Source organism: Carassius gibelio, chromosome A4 (assembly GCF_023724105.1).
Source record: "Carassius gibelio isolate Cgi1373 ecotype wild population from Czech Republic chromosome A4, carGib1.2-hapl.c, whole genome shotgun sequence".
Lineage (NCBI taxonomy): Eukaryota > Metazoa > Chordata > Actinopteri > Cypriniformes > Cyprinidae > Carassius > Carassius gibelio.
The window spans coordinates 33,866,056-33,888,928 of NC_068374.1; the positions used below are offsets into that span (position 1 = coordinate 33,866,056).

Sequence of the window (22,873 nt, forward strand, 5' to 3'; positions counted from 1 at the left end):
TCGCTATGGCCACACCATTTAAGGTATCCTAAACCCATTCGCAATTTAACATCTTCAGTATATTAGCTTCATGTTAAAAAAGTTTGGTGTGAACTACTTGTGTCTTCTTGGAGGAGTATGAATTCATTTACAGGCTGATTTTATCATAAATCCACAATACAATTTCTGAGTTCTGTATCAATCTGTGTTGTTGTTTGTTTATTTTTATTTTTTTATTTTTCATAGGAAGATAACTGATCCTTTACTCTCCTTTTTAATAAATGTGCTTATAAACCAAGAACAAACTTTTTATAGCTGTATTTATAAACTGCTTACTACTGACTATTAATATTGGGACAAGGCTTTATAAAGCATGAACTGAATATTTACTTTTTGAGTTTGAAATTATTATTTGCAGCACAAATAAGGTTTTTTAGGATTTTTAAAAATCCCTAAAACTGTCAGAAAAGGATAAGGCCTTTAAGATTTCTATGTGAGTGGCTAAATGTATTTGTTTTTATAACTATAATGCATAAACTATGAAATTATACAAAATGTATAAAAATGTACAACAGTTATTGTTTTCCAATGTTTTTTATTTATTTATTTAATTTTTTTAATTTTATTTTATTTACATTTAAAAAAATTGGCCTACTGCAATCATTCTAAACAGCTTGAATAAAACCTGTTGTTAATATTTATTATAGACCACTGTAACTGTGTATAATCTAACAAACAAGTTTATTATGAAAATAAAAGTGTACACCAGATAAATTGGACGATAAAGAAATTGCTAACAATAGTATAATAGAGCATGTTTTAGGTTTTTAGGCGTTTAGATGCAGAAATGGACAAATCAAATGTAAAATAAAATGTAATTGATTTAATTAAATATAGATTAATTGTTGTTAGAGCAAAATAATAAATAAATAAATAAATAAATAAATACGTTCACACATTAAAAAAAAGCAGCCAAGATGAATGAATGTAATTTTTTATATAGATTAAAATTGAAGACAGAAGCAGCTGGTATATGCGGTCACTTAATATTAAAATCCAGTAGATCCACTTCAGATTTATTTCTCAACAGTTTATGTTCACGTGGCTGTTTTCGTTTATATTAGCCAAGCTATTATGTGTTTTGAAATAATCTTGTCCGTGATGTGTTCGTTCGTACGACGAAAGCCAGAATCCTGCAGCTCAAGAGATATATGTTATTCTGCCAGTCACGCTTTCAAATAGTCTTTCACACTTAAACGGGTCACAAACACCTGCATTTAGCTCTTGTTGTGTTACAATGGGTTTATTGTGTGCATTTGTGGTAATATTTTATTTAAAAAAGCTCTTAAACAAGAATAAATTCGTTTGTTTTGAGTTGGACACTGTACGCGCTGATCGGAGGCAGTGATTTCATATAGGCAGCCACAAATATTTCATTTTCACACAAACAGTTCAAAAACATCTGAATTTAGCTCTTGGTGTGTTCTAATTGGTTGATTGTGTGATATCGCTGTAATAATTTATTTTTAAAAGCTTTAAAACAGGAATAAATTCGTTTTTTCTGAGCTCTTTACTCCAGACGCTCGTGATCACAGCGGTGATTCATCTCTCCTATTTCTCACGTATCTCTGGCCAGAAATAATTTATCCATGAGTCCTGAACCGGTAATAATCAGATATGTTGGTTTAGCTTGTCAGTGTGAATTAAATCTAAGTATTTATTTGTATTTTTAACCGATTTAAAAGTGAAAGTAAAAGTCCGGGAATTGAACCTGTAGGGGCGCAATTTCTCTCAGACAATGGAAGTCTGAAGCACATACTCAAACAGAGGGACAGAGTGAGATGAGATGTCTGACAGTTTTTTAATTTTCTGTTATCCATACAGTGTTGTAAAGTCGTGAAACTATCCATATTTACTCAGAATGACTTTTTTTCTGTATGAAAAAAGGTTTTGAAGTGTTTGGAATCTAAAAATGCAGGACAATTAATAATTCCATTTTTACTGTCATTTAAAAAAATCACCACGACAAAACCGTTCAAGCTATCCAAAATCCATTGGCAATTTAAGTTGTTTAAAATGTTTTGGCATCATGTAGACAAAGTTTGGTGTGTATAGTGTTACTCTCCTCTGAGCAGTATGCATTAATTCACAGCTAAATGTAAAAAAAAAATCCACATTCAAATCAAAATAGCTGACTTCCTGTTGATCGTAGCTGATGACTGTGAATTAGAAAGTTGTCCGTCTTGATAAGAACAATTTTTGTACCGAGTTTGGTGTCTGTAGCTAAAACTAACCCCCCCACTTTTGACAAAAGGTGGTGCTATAGAGTGCCTCTTCCACGCCCTTTTAAAAGCTTTTTCCATTGTCTAGCTATCAAGAATACTGATATGTGTTTTGAGTTTCATGTAAATCTGAGGTTGTTATCTGCCTCAAAATCACCATAACAGAATATTCAAGTTTGACACGTTGCCATGGCAACAATATATAAGATATCAATATCCCCACAACAGATTTACATCGGCCATGTTTTGACATTATTCTGATGAAGTTTGAAGCAAATCGAGTAAAAATAAGATGCTGAATTCAAAGCATTTTGAAAATGACTCACTTCCTGCTGCCAGTTGGTGGCGCTATAACGTTGACTCTTAATAGTCACATATATACGATCGGTATCATACATCGAAAAAACCGATGAAGTTTGATCAAACTCAGGCAATGTATGTGGATGTTATTAGGCATTTCCTGTTTCTCACTTTTTGCCCTAATTTCAACGCCTCGCCACGGGCAAACCGTTCGAGATATCAAAAATCCCCTCGCAATTTTTCATCCCCAATGTCTTGAGATCATGTTCACCGAGTTTGGTGGCAAACAAGTAAAAAACCTATGACAAGTATATCAAATTCCAGAGCATGCTTTTTTTAAACAGCCATGAATAGCTGACTTCCTGTTGGGCGGAGCCTTTGACATAGAGCGCGAAAGTTGTTAAGCTCAATGAGATCTACAAGTGTACTGAGTTTCATATAAATATATGCAAGTGTGTGTGAGCTATGGTTCAAGATTTCTGACTGTGTTCCAGGGGGCGCTGTAGAGCCCCTGTGCCACGCCCGGGTCCCAGTCTCTGTGGCGTCCTAATGGCCGCAGATTCCAATGTGTGTGCCAATTTTCAAGAGTTTTTGAGCATGTTAAGGCCCCCAAAAACCCCCGGAAGGTTTAATAAAAAATAAAAAAAATAATAATAAATATAGCTGCAAGCAGCGATGGCGGGCTCAAGCCACCAATGCCATCGCCACCCCGGTGGCATCAGGTAAAGTGTGCCCAGCGGGCACATGCATTCATAATATCCCTCTGGCAGTGAGGTTTTAAAGGATATGGCAGTTAAAGGGTTAATCCGAATCATCTAGACTTTAAAATTACATTCACAGAACAATATATATATATATATATATATATATATATATATATATATATATATATATATATATATATATATAACTTTAGTAACACTTTACAATAAGATTTCATTTATAAACATTATGTTAACATGAACAATATTTATATAGCATTCATTCATGTCAGTTAATATTCCAAACTTAAACATTAAAACATTGTTTTATTGTGATTTTTTTCCAAGAACATTTTACCAATTCCAAACCATATCAATCTTAATAACTACCATTATTTTTATTTAATAATTTATAAGTGCTATACAATAGTCCAGGAAAGCTGGAAGAGAAAAACACTTTATATTCATGTGTGTAGAATTATTAGGCATGTTTTCTTTTGCAGATGGAATGCGCTAAAAAAGAGTTTTAACTCAAACTGTAAAGTCGAAAATTATGAAATACCCATGAGAAATATCAAACACAAATGCAATACAGAAATGGATAAGTTAAGACTTGACCATTATACAAAAAATGCTGACTGGGTCATGAGGTCAGAAAAGAAGAAGAAAAAGACAGGTCAAGAAGAACTGACAAAAAGAATTGCAAAATAATTAGGAATTAATGTGAAGATTAATTTTTAGTCAATTCTGCAAGACAGACTTTCAGGAAAGGAGGTGGAATAAAAATGAGCTCCTAAATCTTAATCCCGGATTCTGGAAGATATATTCCTCAAACCATCGGACAAGAGGAGGTGCTGCTGGTCCTTCACGAGTCACTCTAATCTGTTCATGAAGCCTATATATAAAGTCTTAATATATAGTATTTCACAATACTTCATGGTATTCTAATTAAATCATTTTTTGGAATCTTAGATTTCTCAGAACCTGACACATTGTAATTCTGAGACTCAAGGAAAGTGGCAGTTCTGTAAAATGTTGGCACTGGAGACTAAATGCTCCCTGATAGTTTCACACCTAATTCACTTAACACACACACACACACACATTACCCACAGTGACAGTGGGACTGAGTGACATCAGATTTATGATAGTTTTTTAATTTTCTATCATCCATATAGTGTTGTATAGTCATGAAACTATGCATATTTCCTCAGAATGACTTGTCTTCTATGTGTACATTTTTTTGAAGTGTTTAGAAGCTGCACTTTAAAAAAATAAAAGACATTTACTGGTTACTTTTTTACTGTTATTTCAAAAAATCACCACGACAAAACCATTCAAGCTATCCAAAAATCATTCGCACCTGTACTGTTAGATACATTCTTTAAACAGTGGTAAAAGAGGATGTGGTGCTGATCCTTCAAGAGTCACTCAAAACGTATCTGTCCATAAAGCCTATAGAGAATTATTCTTAATATACAGTTCACAATACTTCAGCTTGTTATTCTAATTAAGTGAGGGTCATTTTATCAGTAAAATACATAAAATTCATATTATTTTTCTTTGAAAGATTTCTATAAATCATTTAAATCATACTTGTTTCTACAATAATTATTTAAAAGTGATCCTATAGCTCCATCAGGTGGCCATTATTGGTACTAAGAATTGCAAGCTTCATTTATAAGTTATGATAGTTTTAATTTTTTGCTGGCTCTTGAAAATGATAAAGCTTTGAAACTTACTGTGGTTCCTTCAAATGATGACTTCTACGTATTAAAAAATTATGAAGAGTTTGGAATGAAAAAATTTAAAGATATAGTAAAATAACTATTGTATTTTTTTATGTTACTTTAATAAATTGCTATGGCCACACCATTTAAGGTGTCCTAAACCCATTCGCAATTTAACATCTTCAGTATATTGGATTCATGTTAAAAAAAAAGTTTGGTGTGAACTACTTGTGTCTTCTTGGAGGAGTATGAATTCATTTACAGGCTGATTTTATCATAAATCCACAATAGAATTTCTGAGTTCTGTATCAATCTGTGTTGTTGTTTGTTTATTTTTATTTTTTTATTTTTCATAGGAAGATAACTGATCCTTTACTCTCCTTTTTAATAAATGTGCTTATAAACCAAGGACAAGCTATTTATAGCTGTATTTATAAACTGCTTACTACTGACTATTAATATTGGGACAAGGCTTTATAAAGCATGAACTGACTATTTACTTTTTGAGTTTGAAATTATTATTTGCAGCACAAATAAGGTTTTTTACGATTTTTTAAAATTCCTAAAACTGTAAGAAAAGGATAAGGCCTAAGATTTCTATGTGAGTGGCTAAATTTATTTGTTTTTATAACTATAATGCATAAACTATGAAATTATACAAAATATATAAAAAAGTACAACAGTTATTGTTTTCCAATGTTTTTTAGCCTACTGCAATCATTCTAAACAGCTTGAATAAAACCTGTTAATATTTATTATAGACCACTGTAACTGTGTATAATCTAACAAACAAGTTTATTATGAAAATAAAAGTGTGTACACCAGATAAATTGGACGATAAAGAAATTGCTAACAATAGTATAATAGAGCATGTTTTATGTTTTTAGGCGTTTAGATGCAAAAATGGACAAATCAAATGTAAAATAAAATGTAATTGATTTAATTAAATATAGATTAATTCTTGTTAGAGCAAAATAATAAATAAATAAATACGTACACACATTAAAAACGCAGCCAAGATGAATGAATTACATTTTTTATATAGATTAAAATTGAAGACAGAAGCAGCTGGTATACGCGGTCACTTAATATTCAAATCCAGTAGATCCACTTCAGATATATTTCTCAACGGTTTACGTTCACGTGGCTGTTTTCGTTTATATTCGCCAAGCTATTTTGAAATAATCTTGTCCGTGATGTGTTCGTTTGTACGACGAAAGCCAGAATCCTGCAGCTCGAGAGATATATGTTCTTCTGCCAGTCGCGCTTTCAAATAGTCTTGCACACTTAAACGGGTCACAAACACCTGCATTTAGCTCTTGTAGTGTTACAATGGGTTTATTGTGTGCATTTGTGGTAATATTTTATTTAAAAAAGCTCTTAAACAAGAATAAATTCGTTTGTTTTGAGCTCGACACTGTACGCGATGATCGGAGGCAGTGATTTCATATAGGCAGCCGCAAATATTTCATTTTCACACAAACAGTTCAAAAACATCTGAATTTAGCTCTTGGTGTGTTCTAATTGGTGAATAGTGTGATATCGCTGCAATACTTTATTTTTAATAGCTATAAAACAAGAATAAACTCGTTTTTTCTGAGCTCATCATTCCAGATGCTCATGCTCAGAGCGGTGATTCATCTCTCGTGTTTCTCACGTATCACTGACCACACATCCATTATTAATGAGCCCTGACCTGATAATAATCATATATGTTGGTTTAGCTTGTCAGTGTGAATTAAATCCAAGTATTTATTTGTATTTTAACCGATTTAAAAGAGAAACTAAATCTCCGGTAATTGCACCTGTAGGGGCGCAATTTCTCTCAGACAATGGAAGTCTGAAGCACATATACTCAAACAGAGGGACAGAGTGATATGAGATGTCTGACAGTTTTTTAATTTTCTATTATCCATACAGTGTTGTAAAGTCGTGAAACTATCCATATTTACTCAGAATGACTTTTTGTCTGTATGAAAAAAGGTTTTGAAGTGTTTGGAATTTAAAAATGCAGGAAAATTAATAATTCCAGTTTTACTGTCATTAAAAAAAATCACCACGACAAAACCGTTCAAGCTATCCAAAATCCATTGGCAATTTAAGTTGTTTAAAATGTTTTGGCATCATGTAGACAAAGTTTGGTGTGTATAGTGTTACTCTCCTCTGAGCAGTATGCATTAATTCACAACTAAATGTAAAAAAAAATCCACATTCAAATCAAAATAGCTGACTTCCTGTTGATCGTAGCTGATGACTGTGAATTAGAAAGTTGTCCGTCTTGATAAGAACAATTTTTGTACCGAGTTTGGTGTCTGTAGCTAAAACTAACCCCCCCACTTTTGACAAAAGGTGGCGCTATAGAGTGCCTCTTCCACGCCCTCTTATGAACTTTTGCCAGTGTCTAGTTATCATAAATACTGATATGTGTTCTGAGTTTGATGAAATTCTAAGCATGTTATATGCCTCAAAATCACCTGAGAAGTATTCCAGTTTGACATGTTGCCACGGCAACAATATTTTTAGCTATCCAATTTCCCCCAGCAGATTCATATCGGCTGTGTTTTAACATTATTCTGATGAAGTTTGAAGCAAATCGAGTAAAAATAAGATGCTGAATTCAAAGCATTTTGAAAATGACACACTTCCTGCTGCCAGTTGGTGGCGCTATAACTTTGACTCCTAATAGTCACATATATGTGATCGACATCATACAATGAATAATCTGATGAAGTTTGATTGAAATCAGGAAATGTATGTGGATGGTATTAGACACTTCCTGTTTCTCAATTCTCGCCATAATTTCAACGCCTCGCCACGAGCAAACCGTTCGAGATATCAAAAATCCCCTGGCAATTTTTCATCCCCAATGTCTTGAGATCATGTTGACCGAGTTTGGTGGTAAACGAGTAAAAAACCTATGACAAGTATATCAAATTCCAGAGCATGCGCTTTTTACATAACTCTAAATAGCTGACTTCCTGTTGGGCGGAGCCCAATGACATGCAATACGAAAATTGTTCGGCACAATGAGATCTATATGTGTACTGAGTTTCATATGAATATGTGCAAGTATGTGTGAGCTATACATCAACATTTATGACTGTGTTCCAGGGGGCGCCATAGAGCCCCTGTGCCACGCCCGGGTCCCAGCCTCTGCAGGCTCCTAAAGGCCACAGATTCCAAAGTGTGCGCAAATTTTCAAGAGTTTTTGAGTATGTTAGGGACCCCAAAAGCCCCCACAACTTTGACCAAAAATATGAATAATAAACCCTAAATAGCCAACTTCCTGTTGGGCGGAGCCTATGACATGCAGTACGAAAGTTGTTTGGTTTAATGAGATCTACATGTGTACCGAGTTTCATGTGTCTACGTGCAAGTATGTATGATATATGGCCCTCAGTATTCCAGGGGGCGCTGTAGAGCCCCTGTGCCACGCCCGTGTATCTGTCTCTGCCCGACCCTAATGGCCGCAGGTTCCAATCTGTGTGCCAATTTTCAAGAGTTTTCGAGCATGTTAAGGACCCCAAAAGCCCCCGTAACGTTAGAAAAAAATAATAATAATAATAATAATAATAAAAAATAATCCTAAGGAAAACAATAGGGCTCTCGCCCTCCAGGCTTGAGCCCTAATAATAATAATAAATATAGCTGCAAGCAGCGATGGCGGGCTCAAGCCACCAATGCCATCACCACCCCGGTGGCATCAGGTAAACTGTGCCCAGCGGGCACATGCATTCACAATATCCCTCTGGCAGTGAGGTTTTAAAGGATAGAGGGGAGCGTAGAGGGGAGCGTGCATTTGCAGTGGCTGGGCCACGACTCTGGAATACCCTGCCTTTAGAGATCAGACTGGCCCCTTCCTTGTCTATTTTTAAATCTTTGCTAAAAACTTTTTTATTTTCCTTAGTGTACTGACTACTGTGTTATGCTACATTTTGAAATGGGTGGTTTTAAATTTTTTGTCTGGTCTATTTTTATGTATGCGTAATATTCTTGCTCTTATGTTAAAGCACTTTGGTCAGCCAGGAGGCTGTTGTAAATGCGCTATACAAATAAATTGACCTTGAACTTGAACTTGAACTTGAACTTGATATGGCAGTTAAAGGGTTAATCCGAATCATCTAGACTTTAAAATCACATTCACAGAACAATATATATATATATATATATATAACTTTAGTAACACTTTACAATAAGATTTAATTTATAAACATTATGTTAACATGAACAATATTTATATAGCATTCATTCATGTCAGTTAATATTCCAAACTTAAACATTAAAACATTGTTTTATTGTGATTTTTTTCCAAGCACATTTTACCAATTCCAAACCATATCAATCTTAATAACTACCATTATTTTTTATTTAATCATTTATGAGTGCTATACAATAGTCCAGGAAAGCTGGAAGAGAAAAACAGGTCAAGAAGAACTGACAAAAGAATTGCAAAAGAATTAGGAATTAATGTGAAGATTAATTTTTAGTCAATTCTGCAAGACAGACTTTCAGGAAAGGAGGTGGAATAAAAATGAGCTCCTAAATCTTAATCCCGGATTCTGGAAGATATATTCCTCAAACCATCAAACAAGAGGAGGTGGTGCTGGTCCTTCACGAGTCAGTCTAATCTGTTCATTAAGCCTATATATAAAGCCTTAATATATAGTATTTCACAATACTTCATGGTATTCTAATTAAATATTTTTTTGGAATCTTAGATCTCTCAGAGCCTGACACTGAGTAATTCTTGAGACTCCAGGAAAGTGGCAGTTCTGTAAAATGTTGGCGCTTGGAGACTAAATGCTCACTGATAGTTTCACACCTAATTCACTTAACACACACACAAACACACACACACACAGTGACAGAGGGACAGAGTGACATCAGATGTATGTTTTTTAATTTTCTGTCATCCATATAATGTTGTATAGTCATGAAACTATGCATATTTCCTCAGAATGACTTGTCTTCTATGTGTACATTTTTTTGAAGTGTTTAGAAGCTGCACTTTTTTTTACTGGTTCCTTTTTTACTATTATTTCAAAAAATCACCACGACAAAACCATTCAAGCTATCCAAAATTCATTCACACCTGTTCTGTAAGATTAATTCTTTAAACAGTGGTAAAAGAGGATGTGGGGCTGAACCTTCAAGAGTCACTTAAAACGTATCTGTCCATAAAGCCTATTAAGAATTATTCTTAATATACAGTTCACAATACTTCAGCTTGTTATTCTAATTAAGTGAGGGTCATTTTATCAGTAAAATTCCTAAAATACATATTATTTTATTTGAAAGATTTCTATAAATTATTTAAATCATACTCGTTTCTCCAATAATTATTTAAAAGTAATCCTATAGCTCCCTCTGGTGGCCATTATAGGTACTAAGAATTGCAAGCTTGATTTATAAGTTATGATAGTTTTAATTTTATGCTGGCTCTTGAAAATGATAAAGCTATGAAACTTACTGTGCTTCCTTCAAATGAGGACTTCTACTTATATAAAAAATTATGAAGAGTTAGAATGAAAAATTTTAAAGATATAGTAAAATAACTATTGTATTTTTTATGTTACTTTAATAAATCTCTATGGCAACACCATTTAAGCTATCCTAAACCCATTCACAATTTAACATCTCAGTATATTGGCATCATGTTGAAAAAGGAGTATGCAGTAGTATTAGGAGGAGTATGAATTCATTTGCAGGCTTTATCATAAATCCACAATAAAATTTCTGAGTTCTGTATCAATCTGTGTTGTTGTTTGTTTATTTTTATCTTTTATTTTTCATAGGAAGATAACTTACTCTCATTTTTAATAAATGTGCTTATAAACCAAGGACAAGCTATTTATAGCTGTATTTATAAACTGCTTACTACTGACTATTGATATTGGGACAAGGCTTTATAAAGCATGAACTGACTATTTAATAATGAGTGCAGTTATTATAAAGTGTTATCAATGAATTTGCTAATGTTAACAAATTAGACATTATTTTACAGTGTTATCAAATCCTTAAATGACTCATAAGCATTTGTGAAAGTTCTGCTTGTATTACAGCTTAGTATTGATCTGTGAGCTGAACATATTTACTGTTACATCCATGAGATTATGTAAATTAAAATAAATATAATGTCACAGGATGTCATAGGTCAGTATCAAATGAGTTTGAAATTATTATTTGCAGCACAAATAATTTTTTTTTAGGATTTTAAAAAATCCCTAAAACTGTCAGAAAAAGGTTAAGGCCTAAGCTATTTCTATGTGAGTGGCTAATTTTATTTTTGTTTTTATAATTGTAATACACAAACTATGAAATTATACAAAATGTATAAAAAGATAAATAAATAAATACGCACACATTAAAAAAGCAGCCAAGTCGAATGAGTTTCCTTTTTTATATAGATTAAAATTGAAGACAGAAGCAAGTGGTAAATGTGGTCACTTTAATATTCAAATCCAGTAGATCCAGTTTATGTTCACGTGGCTGTTTTCATTTATAGTCGCCAAGCTATTATGTGTTTTGAAATAATCTTGTCCGTGATGTGTTCGTTCTTACGACGAAAGCCAGAAACCTGCAGCTCGAGAGATATGTTATTCTGCCAGTCGCGCTTTCAAATAGTCTTGCACACTTAAACAGGTCACAAACACCTGCATTTACCTCTTGTTGTGTTACAATGGGTTTATTGTGTGCATTTGTGGTAATATTTTATTTAAAAAAGCTCTTAAACAAGAATAAATTCGTTTGTTTTGAGCTCGACACTGTACGCGCTGATCGGAGGCGGTGATTTCAGATAGGCAGGTGCAAATATTTCATTTTCACACAAACAGTTCAAAAACATCTTAATTTAGCTCTTGGTGTGTTCTAATTGGTTGATTGTGTGATATCGCTTTAATAATTTATTTTTAAAAGCTTTAAAACAGGAATAAATTCGTTTTTTTCTGAGCTCTTTACTCCAGACGCTCGTGGTCACAGCGGTGATTCATCTCTCCTATTTCTCACGTATCTCTGGCCAGAAATAATTTATCCATGAGCCCTGAACCGGTAATAATCAGATATGTTGGTTTAGCTTGTCAGTGTGAATTAAATCTAAGTATTTGTTTGTATTTTTAACCGATTTAAAAGTGAAAGTAAAAGTCCGGGAATTGAACCTGTAGGGGCGCTATTTCTCTCAGACAATGGAAGTCTGAAGCACATATACTCAAACAGAGGGACAGAGTGAGATGAGATGTCTGACAGTTTTTTTTAATTTTCTGTTATCCATACAGTGTTGTAAAGTCGTGAAACTATGCATATTTCCTCAGAATGACTTTTTCATCTGTATGAAAAAATTCTTTGACGTGTTTGGAAGCTGCAATTTAAAAATACAATAATGATTCCCTTTGTAAGGTCATTTAAAAAAATCACCACGGCAAAACCATTCAAGCTATCCAAAATCCATTCACAATTTAAGTTCCTATCAGAAATACTGATGTGTGTTCAGAGTTTTGTGAAATTCTAAGTATGTTATTTGCCTCAAAATCACCTGAGAAGTATTCCAGTTTGACATGTTGCCACGCCAACAATTTTTTAGATATCAATATCCCCCTTGCAGATTTATATCGGCTGTGTTTTACCATTATTCTGATGAAGTTTGAAGCAAATCGAGTAATAATAAGATGCTGAATTCAAATCATTTTGAAAATGACACACTTCCTTCTGCCAGTTGGTGGCGCTATAACTTTGACTCCTAATAGTCACATATATGCAATCGACATCATACAACGAATAATCTGATGAAGTTTGATTAAAATCAGGAAATGTATGTGGACGGTATTAGACACTTCCTGTTTCTCATTTCTCGCCATAATTTCAACGCCTCGCCACGAGCAAACCGTTCGAGATATCAAAAATCCCCTGGCAATTTTTCATCCCCAGTGTCTTGAGATCATGTTGACCGAGTTTGGCGGCAATCGAGAAAAAAACCTATGACAAGTATTTCAAATTCCAGAGCATGCGCTTTTTACATAACTCTAAATAGCTGACTTCCTGTTGGGTGGAGCCTATGACATGCAATACGAAAGTTGTTCGGCACGATGAGATCTATATGTGTACTGAGTTTCATATGAATATGTGCAAGTATGTGTGAGCTATACATCAACATTTCTGACTGTGTTCCAGGGGGCGCCGTAGAGCCCCTGTGCCACGCCCGGGTCCCAGCCTCTGCAGGCTCCTAAAGGCCACAGATTCCAAAGTGTGCGCAAATTTTCAAGAGTTTTTGAGTATGTTAAGGACCCCAAAAGCCCCCACAACTTTGACGAAAAATTTGAATACTAAACCCTAAATAGCCAACTTCCTGTTGGGCGGAGCCTATGATATGCAATACAAAAGTTGTTTGGATTGATGAGATTTATATGTGTACCGAGTTTCATACGTCTACGAGCAAGAATGTATGATATATGGCCCTCCATATTCCAGGGGGCGCTGTAGAGCCCCTGTGCCACGCCCGTGTATCAGTCTCTGCCCGGCCCTAATGGCCGCAGGTTCCAATCTGTGTGCCAATTTTCAAGACTTTTTAAGCACGTTAAGGGCCCCAAAAGCCCCCGAGACGTTGGAAAAAAATAATAATAATAATAATAATAATAATAATAATAATAAATATAGCTGCAAGCAGCGATGGCGGGCTCAAGCCACCAGTGCCATCGCCACCCCGGTGGCATCAGGTAAACTGTGCCCAGCGGGCACATGCATTCACAATATCCCTCTGGCAGTGAGGTTTTAAAGGATATGGCAGTTAAAGGGTTAATCCGAATCATCTAGACTTTAAAATCACATTCACAGAACAATATATATATATATAACTTTAGTAACACTTTACAATAAGATTCCATTCATAAACATTATGTTAACATGAACAATGTTTATATAGCATTCATTCACGTCAGTTAATATTCCAAACTTAAACATTAAAACATTGTTTTATTGTGATTTTTTTCCAAGCATTTTTTACCAATTCCAAACCATATCAATCTTAATAACTACCATTATTTTTTATTTAATCATTTATGAGTGCTATACAATAGTCCAGGAAAGCTGGAAGAGAAAAACAGGTCAAGAAGAACTGACAAAAAGAATTGCAAAATAATTAGGAAATAATGTGAAGATTAATTTTTAGTCAATTCTGCAAGACAGACTTTCAGGAAAGGAGGTGGAATAAAAATGAGCTCTTAAATCTTAATCCTGGATTCTGGAAGATATACTCCTCAAACCATCGAACAAGAGGAGGTGGTGCTGGTCCTTCACGAGTCACTCTAATCTGTTCATAAAGCCTATATATAAAGCCTTAATATATAGTATTTCACAATACTTCATGGTATTCTAATTAAATCATTTTTTGGGATCTTAAGTCTCTCAGAGCCGGACACCGAGTAATTCTGGAGACTCCAGGAAAGTGGCAGTTCTGTAAAATGTTGGCGCTGGAGACTAAATGCTCCCTGATAGTTTCACACCTAATTCACTTAACACACACACAAACACACACACACACACACACTTCCCACAGTGACAGTGGGACTGAGTGACATTAGATGTATGATAGTTTTTTTATTTTCTATCATCCATATAGTGTTGTATAGTCATGAAACTATTGTCATGAGACCAGTCATTCTGAGGAAATATGCCTCAGAATGACTTGTCTTTTATGTGTACATTTTTTTTAAGTGTTTAGAAGCTGCACTTTAAAAAAAATAAAAAGACATTTACTGGTTACTTTTTTACTATTATTTCAAAAAATCACCACGACAAAACCATTCAAGCTATCCAAAATTCATTCACACCTGTTCTGTAAGATTAGTTCTTTAAACAGTGGTAAAAGAGGATGTGGTGCTGATCCTTCAAGAGTCACTCAAAACGTATCTGTCCATAAAGCCAATAAAGAATTATTCTTAATATACAGTTCACAATACTTCAGCTTCTTATTCTAATTAAGTGAGGGTCATTTTTATCAGTAAAATTCCTAAAATACATATTATTTTATTTGAAAGATTTCTATAAATTATTTAAATCATACTCGTTTCTACAATAATTATTTAAAAGTAATCCTATAGCTCCCTCTGGTGACCATTATTGGTACTAAGAATTGCAAGCTTGATTTATAAGTTATGATAGTTTTAATTTTAGCCTGGCTCTTGAAAATGAAAAAGCTATGAAACTTACTGTGCTTCCTTCAAATGAGGACTTCTACTTATATAAAAAATTATGAAGAGTTAGAATGAAAAATTTTAAAGATATAGTAAAATAACTATTGTATTTTTTTTATGTTACATTAATAAATCTCTATGGCAACACCATTTAAGCTATCCTAAACCCATTCACAATTTAACATCTCAGTATATTGGCATCATGTTGAAAAAGGAGTATGGAGTAGTATGAGGAGTATGAATTCATTTACAGGCTGATTTTATCATAAATCCACAATAAAATTTATTTTTCTGTTCTGTATCAATCTGTGTTGTTGTTTGTTTATTTTTATCTTTTATTTTTCATAGGAAGATAACTGATCCTTTACTCTCCTTTTTAATAAATGTGCTTATAAACCAAAAACAAGCTATTTATAGCTGTATTTATAAACTGCTTACTACTGACTATTAATATTGGGACAAGGCTTTATAAAGCATGAACTGACTATTTACTTTTTGAGTTTGAAATTATTATTTGCAGCACAAATTAGGGTTTTTTAGGATTTTTAAAAATCCCTAAAACTGTCAGAAAAGGATAAGGCCTAAGATTTCTATGTGAGTGGCTACATTTATTTGTTTTATAACTATAATGCATAAACTATGAAATTATACAAAATGTATAAAAAAGTACAACAGTCATTGTTTTCCAATGTTTTTTTTTTTTTTTTTTTTTTTTTTTTTTTTTGGATTTACATTAAAAAAAATTAGCCTACTGCAATCATTCTAAACAGCTTGAATAAAACCTGTTAATATTTATTATAGACCACTGTAACTGTGTATAATCTAACAAACAAGTTTATTATGAAAATAAAAGTGTGTACACCAGATAAATTGGACGATAAAGAAATTGCTAACAATAGTATAATAGAGCATGTTTTAGGTTTTTAGGCGTTTAGATGCAGATATGGACAAATCAAATGTAAAATAAAATGTAATTGATTTAATTAAATATAGATTAATTCTTGTTAGAGCAAAATAATAAATAAATAAATAAATACGTACACACATTAAAAAAGCAGCCAAGATGAATGAATTTCATTTTTTATATAGATTAAAATTGAAGACAGAAGCAGCTGGTATATGCGGTCACTTAATATTAAAATCCAGTAGATCCACTTCAGATATATTTCTCAACAGTTTATGTTCACGTGGCTGTTTTCGTTTATAGTCGCCAAGCTATTATGTGTTTTGAAATAATCTTGTCCGTGATGTGTTCGTTCGTACGACGAAAGCCAGAATCCTGCAGCTCGAGAGATATGTTATTCTGCCAGTCTCGCTTTCAAATAGTCTTGCGCACTTAAACGGGTCACAAACACCTGCATTTACCTCTTGATGTGTTACAATGGGTTTATTGTGTGCATTTGTGGTAATGTTTTATTTAAAAAAGCTCTTAAACAAGAATAAATTCGTTTGTTTTGAGCTCGACACTGTACGCGCTGATCGGAGCGGTGATTTCAGATAGGCAGCCACAAATATTTCATTTTCACACAAACAGTTCAAAAACATCTGAATTTAGCTCTTGGTGTGTTCTAATTGGTTGATTGTGTGATATCGCTGTAATAATTTATTTTTAAAAGCTTTAAAACAGGAATAAATTCGTTTTCTCTGAGCTCTTTACTCCAGACGCTCGTGATCACAGCGGTGATTCATCTCTCCTATTTCTCACGTATCTCTGGCCAGAAATAATTTATCCATGAGCCCTGAACCGGTAATAATCAGATATGTTGGTTTAGCTTGTCAGTGTGAATTAAATCTAAGTATTTATTTGTATTTTTAACGGATTTAAAAGTGAAAGTAAAAGTCCGGTAATTGCACCTGTAGGGGCGCAATTTCTCTCAGACAATGGAAGTCTGAAGCACATATACTCAAACAGAGGGACAGAGTGAGATGAGATGTCTGACAGTTTTTTAATTTTCTGTTATCCATACAGTGTTGTAAAGTCGTGAAACTATGCATATTTCCTCAGAATGACTTTTTCATCTGTATGAAAAAATTCTTTGACGTGTTTGGAAGCTGCATTTTAAAAATACAATAATGATTCCCTTTGTAAGGTAATTTCAAAAAATCACCACGGCAAAACCATTCAAGCTATCCAAAATCCATTCACAATTTAAGTTCCTATCAGAAATACTGATGTGTGTTCAGAGTTTTGTGAAATTCTAAGTATGGTATTTGCCTCAAAATCACCTGAGAAGTATTCCAGTTTGACATGTTGCCACGCCAACAATTTTTTAGATATCAATATCCCCCTTGCAGATTTATATCGGCTGTGTTTTAACATTATTCTGATGAAGTTTGAAGCAAATCGAGTAATAATAAGATGCTGAATTCAAATCATTTTGAAAATGACACACTTCCTTCTGCCAGTTGGTGGCGCTATAACTTTGACTCCTAATAGTCACATATATGCGATCGACATCATACAACGAATAATCTGATGAAGTTTGATTAAAATCAGGAACTGTATGTGGATGGTATTAGACACTTCCTGTTTCTCATTTCTCGCCATAATTTCAACGCCTCGCCACGAGCAAACCGTTCGAGATATCAAAAATCCCCTGGCAATTTTTCATCCCCAGTGTCTTGAGATCATGTTGACCGAGTTTGGCGGCAATCGAGAAAAAAACCTATGACAAGTATTTCAAATTCCAGAGCATGCGCTTTTTACATAACTCTAAATAGCTGACTTCCTGTTGGGTGGAGCCTATGACATGCAATACGCAAGTTTTTCGGCACAATGAGATCTATATGTGTACTGAGTTTCATATGAATATGTGCAAGTATGTGTGAGCTATACATCAACATTTATGACTGTGTTCCAGGGGGCGCCATAGAGCCCCTGTGCCACACCCGGGTCCCAGCCTCTGCAGGCTCCTAAAGGCCACAGATTCCAAAGTGTGCGCAAATTTTCAAGAGTTTTTGAGTATGTTAAGGACCCCCAAAGCCCCCACAACTTTGACGAAAAATTTGAATACTAAACCCTAAATAGCCAACTTCCTGTTGGGCGGAGCCTATGATATGCAATACAAAAGTTGTTTGGATTGATGAGATTTATATGTGTACCGAGTTTCATACGTCTACGAGCAAGAATGTATGATATATGGCCCTCCATATTCCAGGGGGCGCTGTAGAGCCCCTGTGCCACGCCCGTGTATCAGTCTCTGCCCGGCCCTAATGGCCGCAGGTTCCAATCTGTTTGCCAATTTTCAAGACTTTTTAAGCACGTTAAGGGCCCCAAAAGCCCCCGAGACGTTGGAAAAAAATAATAATAATAATAATAATAATAATAATAATAATAAAAAATAATCCTAAGGAAAACAATAGGCCTCTCGCCCTTTGGGCTTGAGCCCTAATAATAATAATAAAAAATAATCCTAAGGAAAACAATAGGCCTCTCGCCCTTTGGGCTTGAGCCCTAAATAGCCAACTTCCTGTTGGGCGGAGCCTATGATATGCAATACAAAAGTTGTTTGGATTGATGAGATTTATATGTGTACCGAGTTTCATACGTCTACGAGCAAGAATGTATGATATATGGCCCTCCATATTCCAGGGGGCGCTGTAGAGCCCCTGTGCCACGCCCGTGTATCAGTCTCTGCCCGGCCCTAATGGCCGCAGGTTCCAATCTGTGTGCCAATTTTCAAGACTTTTTAAGCACGTTAAGGGCCCCAAAAGCCCCCGAGACGTTGGAAAAAAAAAATAATAATAATAATAATAATAATAAAAAATAATCCTAAGGAAAACAATAGGCCTCTCGCCCTTTGGGCTTGAGCCCTAATAATAATAATAATAAAAAATAATCCTAAGGAAAACAATAGGCCTCTCGCCCTTTGGGCTTGAGCCCTAATAATATAACCGGCAAATGACTCCATGATTCTTGCTTTACAGCAGTAAACACCTCTATTATAACCTTACACAGGTTACCTCTGCATATCACCATTATATTTAGCCTTAGCCATAGAATTAAGGTTTTGATATAATTAGGACTGTCTACGGTGACAAGCGTGACTATTATCACCGTGTACTCGAGGTCAGGGATTTGAACAGTGTTTCAAAACACTTCAGAGGCGAACGAAGCAATTTTCTAGTTCATTAATATCAGCTCTAAAACTTATTTCTCTCTAAATGAACAAATGATGGGATAAATGCATTGAAAAGTGCACAATGAAGCCAAAACAGCCTTTGACACACAAACGAGACCATTAAAATCAGATCAAATCCTCCTTTTAAATCTCTATCAGTCTGAATGATGACTGTCACTTACTGTAATGAGTCAGGACGTCCTGAGGCTCAACGACTTTGTTGCAGGCATCGCAAGCGACGGGTTTGATATCCTCATGGGTTGGGACGTGACCATGCAAAAGCATATCTACAGCCGAGAGAGAGAGAGAGAGAGAGAGAGAGAGAGTTAGTGAGTTTGACAACTTTAAAAACCACTTCCCATAGAAGCATGAATATCACATCTGCTGTAGTTTATGTGGAGAAATCATCTCGCAGTAGACCGAAGTTTGACTGGTTAGAGAGTCGGACTTGAAACCCAAAGGTTGCAGCAAAAATGGCTGCCCACTGAGTTTTCTTTTTTTTTTTTCTCTAATGGTCCTGTGGTGTAGCAAACCCTGTCATCTTTTCTCCCGAGCAAACATGAAAAGTATTGCTTTTATTGCAGCTCTCTGAAAAAAACTCTCTTAAAAGAATAGCTCACCCAAAAATTTACTCACCCTCAGGACATATAAGATTTAGATGAGTCTTGAAATTTAGCATTCCATCACTTGCTCACCGGTGGATGCACTGCAGTGAATGGGTGCCGTCAAAACGAGAGTCCAAAAAAACAGATGAAAACATCCCAATAATCCACAAGTAATACACACCACATCAAAATGCACACACGTCTTTGTTTCGATCTATTTTGGATGGTTTTAGCTTGTAAACAGTGCTTAATTTGTGCAGATTTCTCTCCTGATTCAGACAAATCGACGTTTTCACTGAAGAAAGCTCTTTTATGGATTTTTTAAGTTTGAAGTTAAAAAGCCTTAATGATGGATTTGTTTCTTACAGACATGTATTCACAAGACATTATCTGATGGACTGGAGTGGTGTGGATTGCAATATTGTGATGTTTTTATCAGCTGTTTGGACTTTGATTCTGACGGCACCCATTCACTGCAGAGCATCCTTTGGTGACCAAGTTATGCAATACATATTTCTCCAAATTTGATGAAGAAACAAACTCATCTAAATCTCGGATGGCCTGATGGTGAGTAAATTCTCACCATTTTGGGGTGAACTATTCCTTTAATTTCACATTCACTATGCATTTAATTTGAACAAATTGAAATCTCAGTTTTATGTAGCTCAGCTCGTGTTTTAAAGCTTGACGAACTAGTGATCAATTATACTTCACATTTAGTGATGTATTCAGTAAGCTGACGGTCTGAGGAGAACTGTGACGCAAGCGTTCAGAGGAGCCTGTCGGATTCGCTGATGCAGAATCACCGCGCGCTTCCGCTAATACACACGGAGAACACACACTCTCACACAGAGAACTGGTGATGATGTTAACAATGAGAAAAACTGTGTTAACACCAGCTGCTTGAGTGTGTGTGGTAGAGACACTTCATGGTAGATTATGGTTACATTCACAATGTAACACTAGTGTTTGCTAGCAAATACTGTGAAGTACCAAATACCACTGAATGTTTTTTTTCAGTATGTAATAATTGTATGTGCAACAGATCCCTTCCTAACTATCTGAACTATCTGAATGGCGATCTGTACAGGTATTACTTAATGCAGTATTTGTCAGTTATTTTTTAAAAGGTGTTACTAAACATAAACAGATTTAACAGATTGTATTAATTATTATTTTAAATGCAAAAGAACTGGATATATATATATATATATATATATATATATATATATATATATATATATATATATACGTATATATATATATATATTTTTTTTTATTATTATTATTAATAATATTATTATTATTTTAGTGCAATGTGGTAGTACTGATTATTTTACATTTAAATATTATTAACTTTAATAATGTAAAATATAAAAATATTATTAAAATATTAATTTCAATACAATTACAATAAAATTTAAACTGAAAATAGGAAATATTGAAATATAATTAAAATGTTTACTGTAATAAAACACATATATATATACTCCACTCCACTCCGTGCTCATTGATACCAGAAACACCGCGCCGCCTTTGCTCCGTGGCTAAAGTATTTCAGTATGTTTGAAACATTATGTTCATAACGTAGCCTATATTAAAATAAAAAATAAAATAACAGGAGAGTTTCAAAGTGGCTTAGGCTGTTGTGTGCAAACCTTTTTTTTCCTACCACATGCCAAACTAATAACATGGATGTCAGCATTAAAAGGTATAATTACTGTATTCTGCTGTGCAAATTTTGTTTGTAATGAAAATAACAGTACATTTTTATTTTATCTACAGATCAATGCATTTCTTACAGATTTATGCTCATTCAAAATCAGATGAAGTAACACTGTAAGATTACATTTGTCTGAATGCATTATTGCGAAAGCGACTGCGTGTGAATGTGCTGTAACTGTTCAAATCATGCTTTGACCCGAAAATATTCAGTAAAAGGAACAGACAAACTCCTTGAGAACTAACCTATAACTTCCCGCTCGGCTATTGTCGTCATTGTAACCTTCTAATTTTAGAGATCCATCTCTATCAAGCTATAGTTAAATATGTTTAACGTGAATACTTGCGATTTTACCGGCCATTGGCATGAATTGTACTCGTGATGGAGCGGTGGTGGAGTGCTCTTGGAGCGAGTGAAAACCACAACGCTCCGACTTTTAAAAAATCTGCTCCTCGCTTCTGTCAAAATCACACAGCTCCCACTCCACTCCGCTCACATACTCTGATATATATATATATATATATATATATATATATATATATATATATATAAATTAAAATAAAATTTAAATAGGCAATATTAAAACCCTTGAAATAGTTTATTTTAATATAATTGCTAAATATTATGATTATTATTATTTAATAAAATAATACTAATTAGTATTATTAATTAAAATAAAACAATACTATATATATATAATATATATATAAAATACTATAAAGACATAATATTAGTAATTAAAATAAAATGTGGACTATAAAACATTCAAATGTTATTTTGACACATTTGAAAACGGTGATAATGCATGCTTTGAAAGTACAGTATTACCCCAAGCCAGTATGAGCTCTGACAACAATAATAACTTGATGACATGAGAAGAAACGCCCACCATCATGACACACACACACGCGCGCGCACACACACTCACCTGCTTTACTGAGTTTGATCGCCTCTGAACCCTTCAAGAGCTTCTTCCCAGCAGAATCAGAGTAAAAATCTGAAAATATTCAATATCGCTGCATGCATTAGACTGACACTGAAACCAAACAGTTAAGCAGCATGCACAGTTACAGATAGTGGTAGCTAGATGGCTGTCTTGATCCAGCAAAGCAACACACACATACATAACAGATACACACAAACACACACAGTGTCTAAACTTATACACACTCGGTCTCATGAGCCACTATTATTCAGGCGTTCACGCGCAAAGTACAGAAGTGCATATGACACCTGTCAAGCACTCGTGAC

At 34.3% G+C, this 22,873-nt stretch overlaps 1 protein-coding gene across 4 annotated transcripts in view; it reads right to left on the minus strand.

The window, feature by feature from the left end:
* The window catches only part of LOC127978833 (ataxin-7-like protein 1), a 45,523-nt gene that overhangs the window by 22,351 nt on the left and 299 nt on the right, over window positions 1-22,873 (minus strand). For 2 of the 4 annotated variants that reach the window (XM_052583787.1, XM_052583772.1), the window contains exons 2-3: window positions 22,551-22,619; window positions 19,477-19,581 (exon numbers count right to left, since the gene is read on the minus strand). The gene's annotated coding sequence lies outside the window, so the exon portion shown is untranslated. Of the gene's footprint in view, window positions 1-19,476; window positions 19,582-19,930; window positions 20,044-22,550; window positions 22,620-22,873 lie in introns of those variants that run through there. The other 2 variants (XM_052583778.1, XM_052583763.1) reach the window with 2 other exon arrangements.